This window comes from Canis lupus, chromosome 3, assembly GCF_011100685.1.
Source record: "Canis lupus familiaris isolate Mischka breed German Shepherd chromosome 3, alternate assembly UU_Cfam_GSD_1.0, whole genome shotgun sequence".
NCBI classification, from domain to species: Eukaryota; Metazoa; Chordata; class Mammalia; order Carnivora; family Canidae; genus Canis; species Canis lupus.
Window position 1 is genome coordinate 4,717,157 of NC_049224.1, and position 14,938 is coordinate 4,732,094.

The 14,938-nt window shown below is 37.4% G+C and overlaps 1 long non-coding RNA gene across 1 annotated transcript; it reads left to right on the forward strand.

The window, feature by feature from the left end:
* Positions 1-3,842: 3,842 nt before the first annotated feature.
* LOC111095340 lies at positions 3,843-5,345 on the forward strand. Its single transcript, XR_005356276.1, has 2 exons — positions 3,843-4,272; positions 5,201-5,345. It is a non-coding gene; the product is annotated as an uncharacterized LOC111095340 (long non-coding RNA).
* The last annotated feature ends 9,593 nt before the right edge of the window (positions 5,346-14,938 follow it).

Below are 14,938 nucleotides of genomic sequence, written 5' to 3' on the forward strand. Positions count from 1 at the left end.
TATTCCGTTGTCTGGATATACCACAGTTTGTCCATTCACCTCCGGAAGGATGACTTTGTTGCTTTCAAGTTTGGTCAATTATGAATAAAGCTTCTATAAACACCTATGTGCGTCTTAAGTTTTCAAATTCTGTGGGTAAATACCAAGTTTTCAACTTCTGTTGGATCATACGGTAAGAGGATGTTTAGTTTTGTAAAGAAGCTGCCAAATTTTTTTCCAAAGTGGCTATATCATTTTTCCATTTCCACTAGTAATGAAGGAGAGTTCCTGTACTTCACAACCTGGTCACCATTTGGTATTTTCACCTCTGGATTTTTGTCTGTTCTAGTACAGTAGTATCGTTCGAATACGATTTCGTCTAATTGTCTTAATTTGCATTTCTCTAAAGGCACATCTTTTCATATGCTTATTTGCCATTGGTGTATCTTCTTTGGTGATATTTAGGTCTTTTTTATTTAGGTCTTTTGCCCTTTTTCTTTCTTTTTTTTTTTTCCAGAGAGGGAGAAAGAGGGAGGAGGGGGAGAAGGAGAGAGAATTTAAGCAGGCTCCATCCCCAGCGCAGAACCTAACAACCTTGAGATCATGACCTGAGCCGAAATCAAGAGTAGGATGCTTAACCAAATGAACAACCCAGACACCCTTTTTCTGCCCATTTTAAAATCAGATTGTTAGTTTTCTTATTGTTGAATTTCAGAGTTCCTTGTATCTTGCGGACACAAGTCCTTCATCAGATGCGCCTTTTGCAAATATCTTCTAGTCGGTGGCTTTTGACATTATCTTTAATGGAGCATAAGTTTTTAATTTTAATGAAGTCTAGCTTATCAATCATTTCTTTCATGGATTATGCCTTTGTTATCGTATTTAAAAAATAGTCACCATACCTAAGGTATCTAGATTTTCTCCCATGTTGTCTTCTTGAAGTCCTATAGTTTTGCGTTTACATGCAGTCTGTGAACCATTTTCAGTTAATTTTTATGAAGGGTATAAAGTCTGTATATAGATTCATTTTTTGAACATGGATATCCAGTTGTCCGGGCGCCATGTTGAAAAGCCTGTAATTCTCCATTGTTCTGCCTTTGCTCCTTTGTCAAACGTCAGTGGACTACATTTACGTGGGTCTATTGCTGGGCTCTCTACTCTGTTCCATTGATTTGTCTATCAGTTTGCCATTATGGGGAAATTTTTTAAAAAAAGTATGCAGATGATAAATAGATGTTATTCTTAGTTATACTGATTAATTTTTTCAAGTATGAGAGGCATAGTAGGAGAACAAAACTTAGCTCTCTATCCAATGAATGAGCTATAAAATGGGATACTTAAATTTCCAGAGGAAAAATTTGGAATTTTGAGTGTTGGAAGGAGGCTTCCTTGTCTTTTCTTTTCATTGCTGCTCCTCATAGTCTGCACTGGATCCATTAACTTTCTCCTGTTCCACCTATTCCTGCCTGGGGCACAGAAGGTTTCCATGCCTAGGGGGCTGGGGCTCAAAAGGTGAATGTGACTGTTAAAGAATCTGTTCAGCTGGAAAGAAAGGGTATGGTGGTGGGAAGAGTTTCTTTACTCCCGAGGCTTCCCTGAGGGCAGAATCAAGTGTTTAGATATCCTTTCCTTCACTCCCCTTTCCTCTCTTTTTGCTCCCCCTTCCATTTAACTAAAGATTCTTTTTGCAAACACACTCACGGCTAATGTAGTGGTTCTATGATTTAGTGTTCTTGAAACATCTTTTTCAAAAAATAGATTCCTAGGCCTCACCATCCAGAAGTTAGGATTCAACGGGTGTGATTAGGTTATAGGAATCTATCTTTTGAGCAAGCTCTAGTCAGGTGTTCTAATGTAGATGGTTTCTGAATGCACTTTGAGGCATTTTTGTCAAAGAGATACTTAAATACTAATAAGTTAAGCGCTAGAGTGTTTAAATGAGTACGTGAAAATAAGCAGAAAATAGGAGCTAAATACCATTTAAAATTCAAGATTTCACCAATTCTAAGTGCAAATAATGAATTAAAACAGTTGTATCGCTTTTGAGAGGTTACTGCTTCTAAGATCAGGAACAAGGAAGACACAAAGATATATGCGCCCATTTATGTAACTAACAGATCCAGGTTATAAATATGAGAAGGTGTGGCAAGTGATGGTAGCATTTATTGACATACCTTGACCCTGAGTTTTATTTGATATTGCTTATTCTCCCAAATTTAAACACACATAATTAATGGGTCTAAAAATAGAAATTAAATTTTTAGATAATCTGTTTCCAAGTGCTGGTACTTTCTAGGACAAAATTTATATTAAATCAAAAACTGATAGAACATGAAGGTGGAACACATTTCACTAGTTCGTGAGTTCATTTTGTGATTGTGAAATATTTTCTGTTTTCATTTTTTTGTTTGTTTTTATTAAAATTCCACACTGCCCATGTCCCAGGTATCTCAAATGTACCTCTTTCTTTAATCTATGTGGGTTTAGCTAACATATATCTCCAACCTAATATAGGATATAATTTTTCACTAAGATGGTACTCATAAGCTTTTCTCTCATTCAACAACATACTGCCTTTTCTTTGAAAAATTATTTTGAAAGACATTAAGAAAAATGTGGTAGGACCAAACTTTTTAAGTGTCAAATTGAATACATCAAATAGTCCCCATTTAAAAAGTCAAGATCTTTAGTATTTTTCAAGGAATACATATATCAAAAATCTCTCCACCAATGACTGAATATATAATTTAACCTATTTTGGTTAACAGCTTAATTTTATTATTAGCTTTTTAAGAACAATATGAGCAGAGCTTTTTTTATGATTTATCTCTGGAAAGCAACTGTCAGCTGTCAATTCTATCACAACTCAGATCTCTTTATGGCTGAAATTCAACATTAGTAACCCCTCCTTCATCTCATGGACTAAGATGTTCTAATGTAATAGCTTGATTTATACATTTAACAACTATTTATGGAAAGCCCATTTCAGGCAGGGCATTGTCATAGGTGCTTCATGCAAATAAAACCATTTCCATCATTCAGTTCTAATAACTTTTTCTATTAAAAATATTTACAAGAGTGAATCTTTCAAACAATTTTAAAAAATTACACAATGTGCTGTTGTAAGTAAAGTCTTCTCCTTATTTAACCCTGTTTGTATCCAATTCTGCAGGTTTAGTCATTTTCTCAGGTATTCAAAGGTATACTCTTAGATGATTTTCCATGTATGTATAAGAATACAAAAATATACATACAGATACATTTATATACACTGTTTATAACAAGATGAAACAACACTGAAAGTATTCTTTGATAGTTTGCCTTAAATTTCAGTAAACACAAAATGAATATATTTGCTTATGCCAATCATTTTGCTCTTACTGGTAGATGGCTTCCTATTACCGGACATTAATTTACCTTAATTTTTTTTTCTGTTCACAGTAACAGTATAGTGGATGTACGTAAGCATATAGTCTGACATTCTTTTGATATTATTTATGTAGCATAAATCTTAAGGAATCTTAGAATTGTTAGGTCTAAAATAGATATATATCAGAGTTTTAATAAATACTCTCAAGTGATACTTATGTTACATTTTATTGCCATCTGAAAAATTACCACAAATTTACCATAGCACACATTTATTTTTTCACAGTTTCCAAGGACCAAGAGTTGAGCATGGTTTGCTAAGTCCTTTGCTCAGGGTCTCACAAGGCTGTTATCAAGGTGTCAGATGGGTCTGGGGTCTCATCTGAGGTTTGGGGCCTCTTTCAAACTCACAGAATTGTTGGTAGAATAGAATTCATTTCCTTGCAACTATTGGAACACACACTGGCTTGCTTCTTCGAGACCAGAGGAGAGATCCTCTATTTCTGACTCTGACCTCTATACTTTCTATTAAAGGGCTCCTGTGATTAGATCAGACCTACCCAGGGTAGCCCTCTTAATTAACTTTAAGGTAGCTGATTAATTACACCTGCAAGTCCCTTCACTTTTTCCATCTAAGGCAGTATAGTCAAAAGAATGATATTCTATATTTTTTGCCATATTCTAATGGTTAGAACAAGTGATAGGTTTCACCTACGCTAAACATAAGGGAACTAAACAAAGCAAGGGCCACTGAAAGTCATTTTAGAATTCCGTGTACCACAGTATTCTAAGAGTGTTATAATAATCTCTATTCTCCAAAAAGCAGAGACAGGCCCATAAGTACAGAGCATGGGCAAAATGGCTGAAGGGGAGTGGGAGATACAGGCTTCCAGTTACGGAGTAAATAAGTCATGGGGATAAAAGGTACACCATAAGAAATAGAGTCAATGGTACTATAATAGGGTTTTGGCTTTATAGTGACAGATTGTAGGTGCACTTGGGGTGAACAGAGCATAACATAAAGACTTCTATCACTATGCTGTACACTTGAAACTCATTTAACACTGTGTGTCAACTATAATAATAATAAAAAAAAATCTATATTCTCACCAAACTTTTTGAGGAGGGTTTTAGCAATCAAGATTTAGCCAGGCAAAGAGGCCATTCTATGAATTCCATAAACCAAAAATTTTAGTACTTGGAATTATAAGTTTTTATAACCATAGAGGAAGGGCTAGGGAAACATCTAGATAGATGCCAGCAATGATTTCTGGCTGTAGCAACGACGTGGGTGGTTCCTTACAACTTGCCAGCAAATTGCTAAAATCTCCAAGAATCTCTGGGACGCTCTGACCAACTACCTCAGTCAGGAGCAGGGAAATGAGTGGGTCTCCAGAGCTAGTCTGAATTTCACATGTGCATACTCATCTGGCTGCAGCAACCTCTGGAGAATGATGGTCATTCCCTTTCTTCAGCGTCCTTAATCTGGCACACATGTGTCTTATTAGCGTGGTACCTAGAACCATGCACTGAGAGGGATTTGGAGAAAGGTAATTCCTGGCTTCTCTCTTCAGGAAAGGGACTTTGAAAGGGGGTTTGGTGATGCTGAGCTATCCCGACAATCCAGAGCCATTCCCCACATCTATTTCAACACTAAAAATGATCAGTCAGTGATCAAAATTTTGCCATTCAAACAAGTGTGAGAAATAGTTGTGTGTGGTTAATTTTAACTTTCATTTCTTTGATCACCAGTAAGGTGAATCACCTATTTTTCCTAACATTTTAATACAATTTGAGTACAGCACCTGTGTAGCTCAGTAGGTTGAGTGTTTGACTCTTAATTTCGTCTCAGGTCGTGACGTCAATGTCGTGAGATGGAGGCCTGCGTCAGGCTCAGCACTCAGCTTGGAGTCTGCTGGAGATCCTCCCTCTCCCTCCCTATGCCCATGCTCTCTATTTCTAAAAATAAAGACATAAATAAAATCTTTATAATCCAATCTGAGTAGTGTGTTTTTTATCTCTTAGAAGACACTGATACGAACTTGGGATGTCCAAACCTACTTCTACCTAAAACATTCAGATTGGCCCAGTCTCCTCATTGAACCACTGATTTAAAAGGAAAAGAAAACAGAGTCAATTCTGGAAATCCAGCTTCATCTTTCATTTTCAGGGTTTGTTAAAACTACTCTATCATAAAGAAAATGCTTAAACATTGGAACATGCTCAAGGATGAGATGATACAGATGATTCTAATGAGTTATACAGGGAATCACTAAAGGGAAAATAACTTTTTTTAAACCAGTGTCTTAGCTTTAAACTTAGAAGATATCAATACTGATTGTTGTACTTTACATTTAAAAGCTTGTTTGAATTTCTTCCTTTTAACTTCATACCTAGTGATAAACCATTGTTTCTAGACACAAGTGGGTAATACACAAAAAATGTTTTATAGCCAAACCCCTATGTCATCAGTAATTCAAAGGCTAAAAATGGGGCCTACTGGCAATCACTGCTATTTAAAAAAATCATTATGTTTAATGTCTACATGCTGCTCAAACTTGGAAAGCATATACTAATATTTCTTTTATGCAACATTTTTTGTTTCATATATAGGTTAGGCTTGTTTTAGCTATTAAAATTATATGTTGTATCCTATCAAGCTTTGCTTTTATTTTAGAAATGTCTATCATGGATTCAACATTTAATTTGATCAACAGAAAACTAGGTGAACAGCAAATAAATTGCATTTCTTGGCAAGCCTGGGAATGATGATTTTTCATTTTGTTCATTATTGAATGTGTTATATGTACTCTACAAAAATACTGTCTCAATTACTATCCACTGAGCAACAATTCAACCCAATGTATCAATAAAATACAACATTTTTAGAATGGTCCTGAGCAATTGATTACATTAGGTGGAGAATTGCTAACCACAGTAAGAAATAAACCTCTAAAGCTCAATGGCTAAAAACAAGACAAGTTAATTTTTATTTATGGAACAGTTTGATGCAAGTGTTTCTGATCTGCTGGCATCTTTTGCCCCATGTGGTGATTCAGGGATCTAGGTTTCTATTATATCCTGTACTTAATTTTTCAGAACATGAAAGATGTCTTGCGTATCTAGCTAGCTTGCAGTGGAAAATTCCCAGTAAAATCTTTCAACTGATTAAAAATTGCCTCTGGGAGAAGGCCAGGCTAAATGTATGGCACCCAGAAAAACCACTTGGTTGGACAAAATAACTTAAGGAAAAAAGATTAAAAATTTAGCTTTTCATAGCAAAGCCTGAAGTCTCAAGGAGTTCCCCTTAAATTGAAAGAGAAATATGAGATGTGTGTGTGTGTGTGTGTGTGTGTGTGTGTGTGTTGCAGAGGGATGGGCTGATGGTAGTAGTGGTGGTGCTGAGAATGGAAAAAAAACAGAAACAGAAATAGGAAATGTGAAACTGTATCTTGAAATGAACTATGGTCATTTCATCAAAGAAACATACCACTTTTGGGTCATAAAATCCTGTTGCTAGAGAATCCATGCGCTTGGACTAAAGAGTTGTGATTGCTCAAGATTTAAAACAGGTCTTGGGAGTCTGTCCTGCTTATGTACAGGTGACTGGGAAATCTGTGCAGTCCACATGGGACCACTGCACCCAAGGGGACACTGAGAAGAAAAAAAAATCTCAAGATGGAAACAGGGAGATCTTACTAAGGTGTGAAATTTGGGCTTAATAAAGGAACATCTCTATCCTCTTGACTGAGAAACCCCATAATACTTGCCTGCTAGGATTTCATAATTGTTACAGTCCAGTGGTTTCTGTGTGTCTAATAACCATCCTATTTTCACTGAGGTTACTACTCCATCACTGTGCACTGAGTGGCTGTAGGACAGATGGATTCACATTTGAAAGTGATTTAGAGGTGACTACACATCCCTCACAGATAATGGACTTTGATGAGGATGCCAAGAGAGTGGGCCTTCTGGCTTTCTCCCTTGAGGAGAACTTGAATGGGATCCATGTGTGAAAAGAAGGGAGCAAAGGAATGTTTGGTGCTTGGAAAGGCAGACTGACACACATATTGATGCTCTCCCAATGTTCCATCTGCTCCCCCACATTTCCCAGCCTGAGTCCCGGATTGTATGGAACAGAGTTCCTTGCAGAGTGCCAACTCGGGGCGGGGCAGGTAGCTCGGAAGCTAAGGCATGGAATTGAGAGAAAAGACAAAACGTAGAAAAGCCGAACATGTTATGACACATTTTGCTTATATTAAAAAATAATCTAAGAAGAATAGAGAATCCATCATCTGTCTGATAGAAATAATAGTAACTAACCTTTACTGAGCATTTATGTCTGCCAGTTTCTGTATCAACTCACTTAGTCATTATGATTATTGCCTTATGAGTGGGTCATATTATTATTCCATTTTGCAAGTGAGGAAATTGACAGAGTGAAGTTAAGCAGCTTTTCAATGGTACACAGCTAGCAAGTGGCAAAGACAGTCTAAGTGACCTCAAGGAGATTTATAAACAGAGCAGAAGGCAAAGCCAGGAAAGGTTCAAGAACCAACGTTAGAGTACTAGAAAGCTCTGCTGTTAAAATAATTGGTATGTTGGCCAGAAAGGGCAAAGTTAAGGGCGGGAAGCACCAGAGACTGGTTATTCCCAACTCTACACTGTGGATTTGACAGTTATTTGGGAGCTTTATGACAAAGTTTACTTAGACTGATTTTTCCCCTTTTTCTCTCTTTTTGCATTTCAATTATAAACCTATGTGGAACATTTTAGTTGAAATACACACTAGGTATTTTATAAGTCAAATTTCAAATTCCAAATTCTAGGTGAACACTACTTAAAATTTTACAAGATTTCAAATTGGAACTAAAAAAACACTGTAGGCATGAGATATGTTATTTTTTGAAACTGTTTCTTTAAAGTTTCCCTAAATGTAACATTTTAAAGGAAAAAAGGAACAAACTAAAGCAGTTTAGTTAAACTGGTGGTCTTTGGTAATTTTTTTTCACTTTAGGTTGAGTGTGATCCATTATTTTTGAAACTGATTTGCTCTTGGTGCTACCAAACCATAAACACCACGACAAATGATGAGATATTACTGTTGCTACATTTGTTATAAGAATCACCAAATTTAAATGTGTCATGGGGGCAGCCCGGGTGGCTCAGCAGTTTAGCGCCGCCTTCAGCCCAGGGCCTGATCCTGGAGACTCCGGATCGAGTCTCACGTCGGGGTCCCTGCATGGAGCCTGCTTCTCCCTCTGCCTGTGTCTCTGTGTCTCTGCCTCTCTCTCTCTCTCTCTGTCTCTCATGAATAAATAAATAAAATCTTTAAAAAAATGTGTCATGGATGATATTTCTCTTCTCACCAGACACTTAATTTGGTGTCAGAACCCTTCTTTTATTTTTTATTGTAACAGTAGTCACTCATTAACTTATTGTTCTGGATTCCTTAATTTTTAAATTTCAAATTCTACTCCTCACATTACTAGAAATTTAAAAAAATAAAAAAGGTAAATAAGCTGCAATAACACTGTGGTCAAGTTATACTTTTGTTTGATCTTTTTTCCATTAAAAATATACATAGTTTAAAAATATATGTAACCCCTAAAAATGTATCTTACATAATTTATGCTGCTGCTGTAATAGTATTAATTTCCTTTTCCTTTTCCCAATGAAAGACGATGCACGCATTGAAAATAGACCCTTAACCTAAAAGATATGGCTTAAGATAAACATTTGAATTTGAAGTAATCCTTCCTTAAAGCACTCATGAGAGATACCCTATAGTACCAGACACAGGTTATTCTTGCGATGTATGAAAACATTTCTGTCTTTTAGTTATCATAAGAAGTTGCTCACTCTAAGATTCTTGTTCGGAGCTCACAGTGCCAACTAGGACTAACACCGATTTTAGTTCAAACAAATACCACTTGTTTCAAAAATGACTTAACTGATGTGACCTAACAGGCATACCATGCCCAATGGAGCAATCTTATCTTAGTATGGTTTTTTCTACATTTCTCATCACTGTTGCACAAGGGTTGACTTGTGTAATATTAATAATGTTTTCAAAGTCTATGCAACAATGTAATGAACTCAGAGAAGGCTGTACTGGCATAAAAAGTGCTGAACGGGCACACTTCAATTAACATGGGAATCTTTTGCGATTCACATCAGTACTTCAAAAGCAAATTATATGCGTCATTATTTTGCATTTTATTCCCTGAGATAAATCTAACAATATTAATGAAATATCCAAGGGATGCCCTGAAATTTTAAAGGATACATAAAATGTTATCTTGCTTTTTTTGCATATAAATTTTGTTGCATACATACCCACGGAAATTGTGGCTCTAATGAGGGGAGGACTTGTTAAAGTTTTCACTTTTTATATATTTTTAAATTTATGATAGTCACAGAGAGAGAGAGAGAGGCAGACACAGGCAGAGGGAGAAGCAGGCTCCATGCACCGGGAGCCCGACGTGGGATTCGATCCCGGGTCTCCAGGATCACGCCCTGGGCCAAAGGCAGGCGCCAAACCGCTGCGCCACCCAGGGATCCCGAGGGGAGGACTTGTTAAAAAATAATTCCATAGCTGCATTTTGAATCTGAAATTACACTTACCGTTAGGTGACTGGTAACCCCCTTAAAAAATAAGAGGTTAAAAAGTATACATCTGATTGTCCAAGAAATACATTTTTAGGTTTCCTGTAGCTTGTAGGAGATCATATATAAAATGAATATTAAAGAGAAAAGATCTGGATTAGTTTTTTACTTTTTTAACTGTAAAGTTCATTATGAAACTACAGTGCTCTTTTAAAATATCTTATTACTGGATCGATAATATTTTTTAATTTTTCTTAATATTTTAAATAATTCAGCAGAAGATAATATAGGTAAGCTTGATGAACAAAAGATCACAATGTACTTCATTTATCTAATCAAGACAAATGAATAAAATATGAGTTCACCCAAGTAAACACCCCAGGTAGACTGTAAACTTTTGCTGTAAATAGATTTTTTAAAAAATGAGTTAAAGGAAAAGCTGAAGGGGATGGAATGTTACAGTAGAGATAGTCTGGGGCCATTAACTGCTTGAGTGATCAGCACTAAAAATAATAAAGCAGACGAAAAGATTTATTCACTGTGTCTAGAATATTAAAAAAAAATCTAGTGACGCAGAAAAGTAATACTTAAGCTTGTGAGCAGGTGTCTGATTATTAATTTTACAAGCATATTTTTAAAAAGATATATTTTGACCATGAAAACATATTTAAAATGATGCCATAATCTTTTCAATGTCTGCCTTCACTTCGTGAGAACAGGACCTGCTGTGACTCCACAGAGTGGGGCTGACCCTCCCAGAGGGTCCGGTTTCCAAGGCATGAAGCTTATGATCAATGCTTTAGCACACTCTATTAAGAGAATGATTATTAAGAACACTGGCTGGAATGTGCATTTTGGCAGAATTTATTATAGATAACATTGTATTTCCGGTGGCATTACAAGGGATGAAAGCTCCATTAACCTGTTAAGCACAGAGGGTATAAAAATGCTAATAAGTAGAAAATCATGGAGACTGGGAAGCACGATTTTACTGCAGTGCTGTGTTCTAAATGGATGAGAGAGAGATTCAGAGAGCTGTTTGTAAATGGAGCTAGGTCTTAATCTCTTTGTCATAGAAGGGGAGGGACTTTCAGAAAATGGACACCTGCTCAATCTCCTCCCTCCTCAGGAAGCCCACTGGCAGCAGAGCAAGTCATGTGACGCCAGCGTGGGCATGGAGATGTGGACTTTGGCTATACTTCCCAGCACATATTGCTCTCTGCAGAAGTCTATGCAGTCGTATGGTTGTCCCTGGGTGGCCATCTGTGGCCATTCTGCAGCATGTCAGTACCCACAGGGTGCCTCAGATGTTATTCTAGAGAACTGGCAGTTTCGTTTCCATTCATGCACTTTGGGAGGTAAATGTGCAGAGCTGTGTAATAGAGACAAGGACTGCCCCTGAGCACAGGTGCAGCAGACATCAACCTATGTGGTGACATCTGAAGGGAGAGAAGCACTCACAAGCATCCGGTCTTGCTTCAAAGGTGACATGAAGAATGAGGATGAATAAATATGTTCTCTAAGTTTGCTGATGTGAAAAGGCAAATTATGCTGGCTGATTTCAAGGCAGCCAGGAATGTGCACCAATCCAAAGTCTCACCCTTTTCTGACAGTCCTTGCTCCTGAACTCACACCAATCAAACATTTGTTCCTGAGGAGTAAGGCTTTATCCTTTCTAGGAATAATCTTTGGAAAACTACTTATTGCAGTGAAGGAGAATCTATATTTTTTAATGTATGTATGTATTTATTTTAGAGACAGACAGAGAGAGAGAGAAATGAGGGAGCACACGTGAACGTGAATGAGCTGTGGGGAGGGGCAGAGAATCTTCAAGCAGTCTCCTTGCTAAGCCTGGAGCCAGAGGTGGGGCTCCATCCCAGGACCTTGAGATCCTGACCTGAGCTGAAACCAAGAGTAGGATGGATGCTTAACCAACTGAGCCACCCCGGCGCCCCGAGGGAGAATATTTTTATATTATTTTTTTTTCATGAAAACAGGAACTTGAATCAAGAAAGAGAGTTCGAGAAGGTGAGGATAGAAGGAAATAATGGTTCCATTTGTTTCCATTAATTTATTAAGTCATTCATCAATAAGTGTTCATTTTTGTGCAGGAGACACAGAGATTGAAGCTGTTCCTGACCTCACATTCCTACCATACAGAAGAGGTATTAATAGGGACACCTAGGTGACTAAGCCAATTAAGCATGTGCCTTCCAGTCAGGTCATGATCCCAAGGTCCTGGGATGGAGCCCCACCTCGGGTTCCCTGCTCAGCGAGGAGCCTGCTTCTCCCTCTCCCTCTGCCCTTCCTCCCTGCTCCTGCTCTCTCTCTCTCTCTCTCTTGCTCTGCACTCCTCTCTCTCAAATAAATAAATAGAAATCTTTAAAAAAAGAAAGGAAGGGCCATTAATAAAAGTATTTGAATAATAATAATTCAAGGCAAAAATAAAATTATTAGGTATAACTTAATGGTTGCCCCAAACAGATCCAGTGTCAAATTGTTTGCTATCTACCAGCAAGGATGCTTTTAAAATAATTACAAAAGGTAACCTGCCTATTACATAGTAACCACTATCCTGAGTTTTCCTTGGATTAGCTCATTTAGCTCTCACTATAACTTTAGGAGATAGCTCTATTTTACTAGCTCTAGCTCTTATTTGTTTTACAAATAAGTTAAATAACTTTTCCAAGGTCACCCCACTACTGAGAGAGTGGGCATCTGAGCCATGCCCAAACAAAATGCTCTGGACATCAAAACAGAAATAGAAAGAAAAAAAATAATTGGAGCACTTGCCTGAGAAGACCTAACAGCTGGTGCTTTCAAAGTACCCAAATATTTAATTGCATTAAGCTTTCCTCTCCTAAATTAGAATTATAAATACATTCTTAATCAAAGTCCCCTTTTGTTGAGGTCAATTTGATCTATCTAGTGGAATATATTTCATTAGGGTCATCTAAGACTTCTTTGTCCATGTAGAAGGGCTCATCTCCTGCATTAATAAAGTAAGTCTATTTGGTGATATTTGAAGGAAATAAATATTTACTTTCTCCATTTCCTTCCCTGTCTCTTTCTTCTCCCATTTTCCTGTTTTTATTTTCTCTTTTTTCTTTCTAGAATTGTTACTCTAGGTTAGGGTATTGTTAAGTCCCTACTAAGTGGTTTCACTGTATATCTGCTGCTTTCCCCCCACTTGAATCTATTTCTGTTAAAAGCACCTTGTCTTTGGGGAAGCACATCTTGCTGACTTCTAGTTGAGGAGCTTTGGGGGGGCCAAACTCATTCTTGAGGGTTCTATGATCCCCACCTGGATGAACTGCTACATTTTAATGTTACCCATACCAAGCCAATGGCACTCAAGCCTGGGCTTCTCATCAAAACTCCTGGAAAAAAGAAATTCTTTCCTTTGGTATTTATAAATAGAGTAGGAGGTGAGATTGTAGCTACTGTTGGTCACCCTGCCAACTATGTTAGAAGAAATTAGAATAAAGCTGACAGGGGCAAGTAGAAGCCAGGGATAACAGATAACTTCCTAAACAACATTGCTGGACTACCTGAATCTACCTATACTTAGAAAATCTCTATAATTTATCAGTTACTGCATAAATTATAGTAAAAATTCTTTCCTTATGTAAGTCAATTTGCATTTTTTCCCCTTGTAACTTAAAAAGTCCTAACTGATAAGATGATCATAGCTTTTTGCAAATGTAAATGCAGCACCTCAGACCATTAGAAGCCATTAGCAAAGAAGGGTTCCGATTTGCTAAAACGCGTAAGGAGAGTGATTGGTCAAGAGCATAGAAGAATTGGGATAATTCATTAAAAAAGACGGAGTAGTAGAAAAATATCCAGATCATGGGCATGAGGTTAGGGGAAGTAGGTCCTAGTATGAACAGGTGTGGCTCTAGATTTATACCACAATGTAAATTCTATGAGAGCAGGAACTTCATTTTACTCAACACTGTATTCCCGTCACCAAGCGCAAAGTATGGCACTGAATGGGAAGACAATACGTCACTGATGAATGAACATATGAGGACGTGGTGCTGAGCTCCCTCCACTGAGAAGTTCATTCACTTCATCAGGCTAGGTATGGCTACCCTGGGTTTAATCTGCAAACAAGGGAGTGACTTTGTAGCTAGACTGAGTCTCATCAGGGAGTCAGGAGGGCAGAGTGGTTAGACCACATGCTTAAAATCAAGCAGAAAATTTGGATCTAGGCAACACAATTTACTTGTTCTACGATCTTAGGCAATCTAATTTAATTTTCCTGAGAATTAATTTCCTCAATGTGAAACTGGAAGTATAGTAGCTCGTGTGTTGTTATGGAGATTAAATATGGTAATGAATGTAAAATTTTAGCACACTGTCTGGCACGTAGGAAGGGCTGCTATCATTTTTTCCCCGTTTTATTGTTATTCATGTCATCATCATTATTATTATTGCTATGAATCAGAATAGTAGAGTGGAAAGGCTCTAGACATTGTGAAAATACCTTTCTTCTAAGTCCTGATCCTTTGAAAACATCTTAAACTGTATTTCTAATCTTGGGCAACTCAGATCTCTTAAGTATTGTCTCCTCTATAAAATCTACTTGTGGAGAAACGAGGTTACTTATAAAAGCACTCGGTAAATTGCAAAGCATAGTAAGAATTCAAGGCTGTATCATTTTCTCCTACTTTTGTAATTTGTGCTTTTTAGTGTTTGTTTTTGGGCTTATTTGACCTTCACTCTCAAACTGGAAGTATTCATAAGAAATACCAAGGAAAACGCAGTTTCCTGGGCCTCACCCCAGGAGATTCTGATTCAATAGGTCTGGGGTCGGGGGATGAAGCTGCATTTTTAACAAGCTTTTCTATTGATGCCAATGCAGGTGAACTGTGGACATATTTCAGGAAGTACCACTCTGTGATGTGTAACTAATTTGAAGACTGCCATGAGCGCTCTGGAATTCTAGATCCTGTTTGGTCCTGAAGCAGTGGTT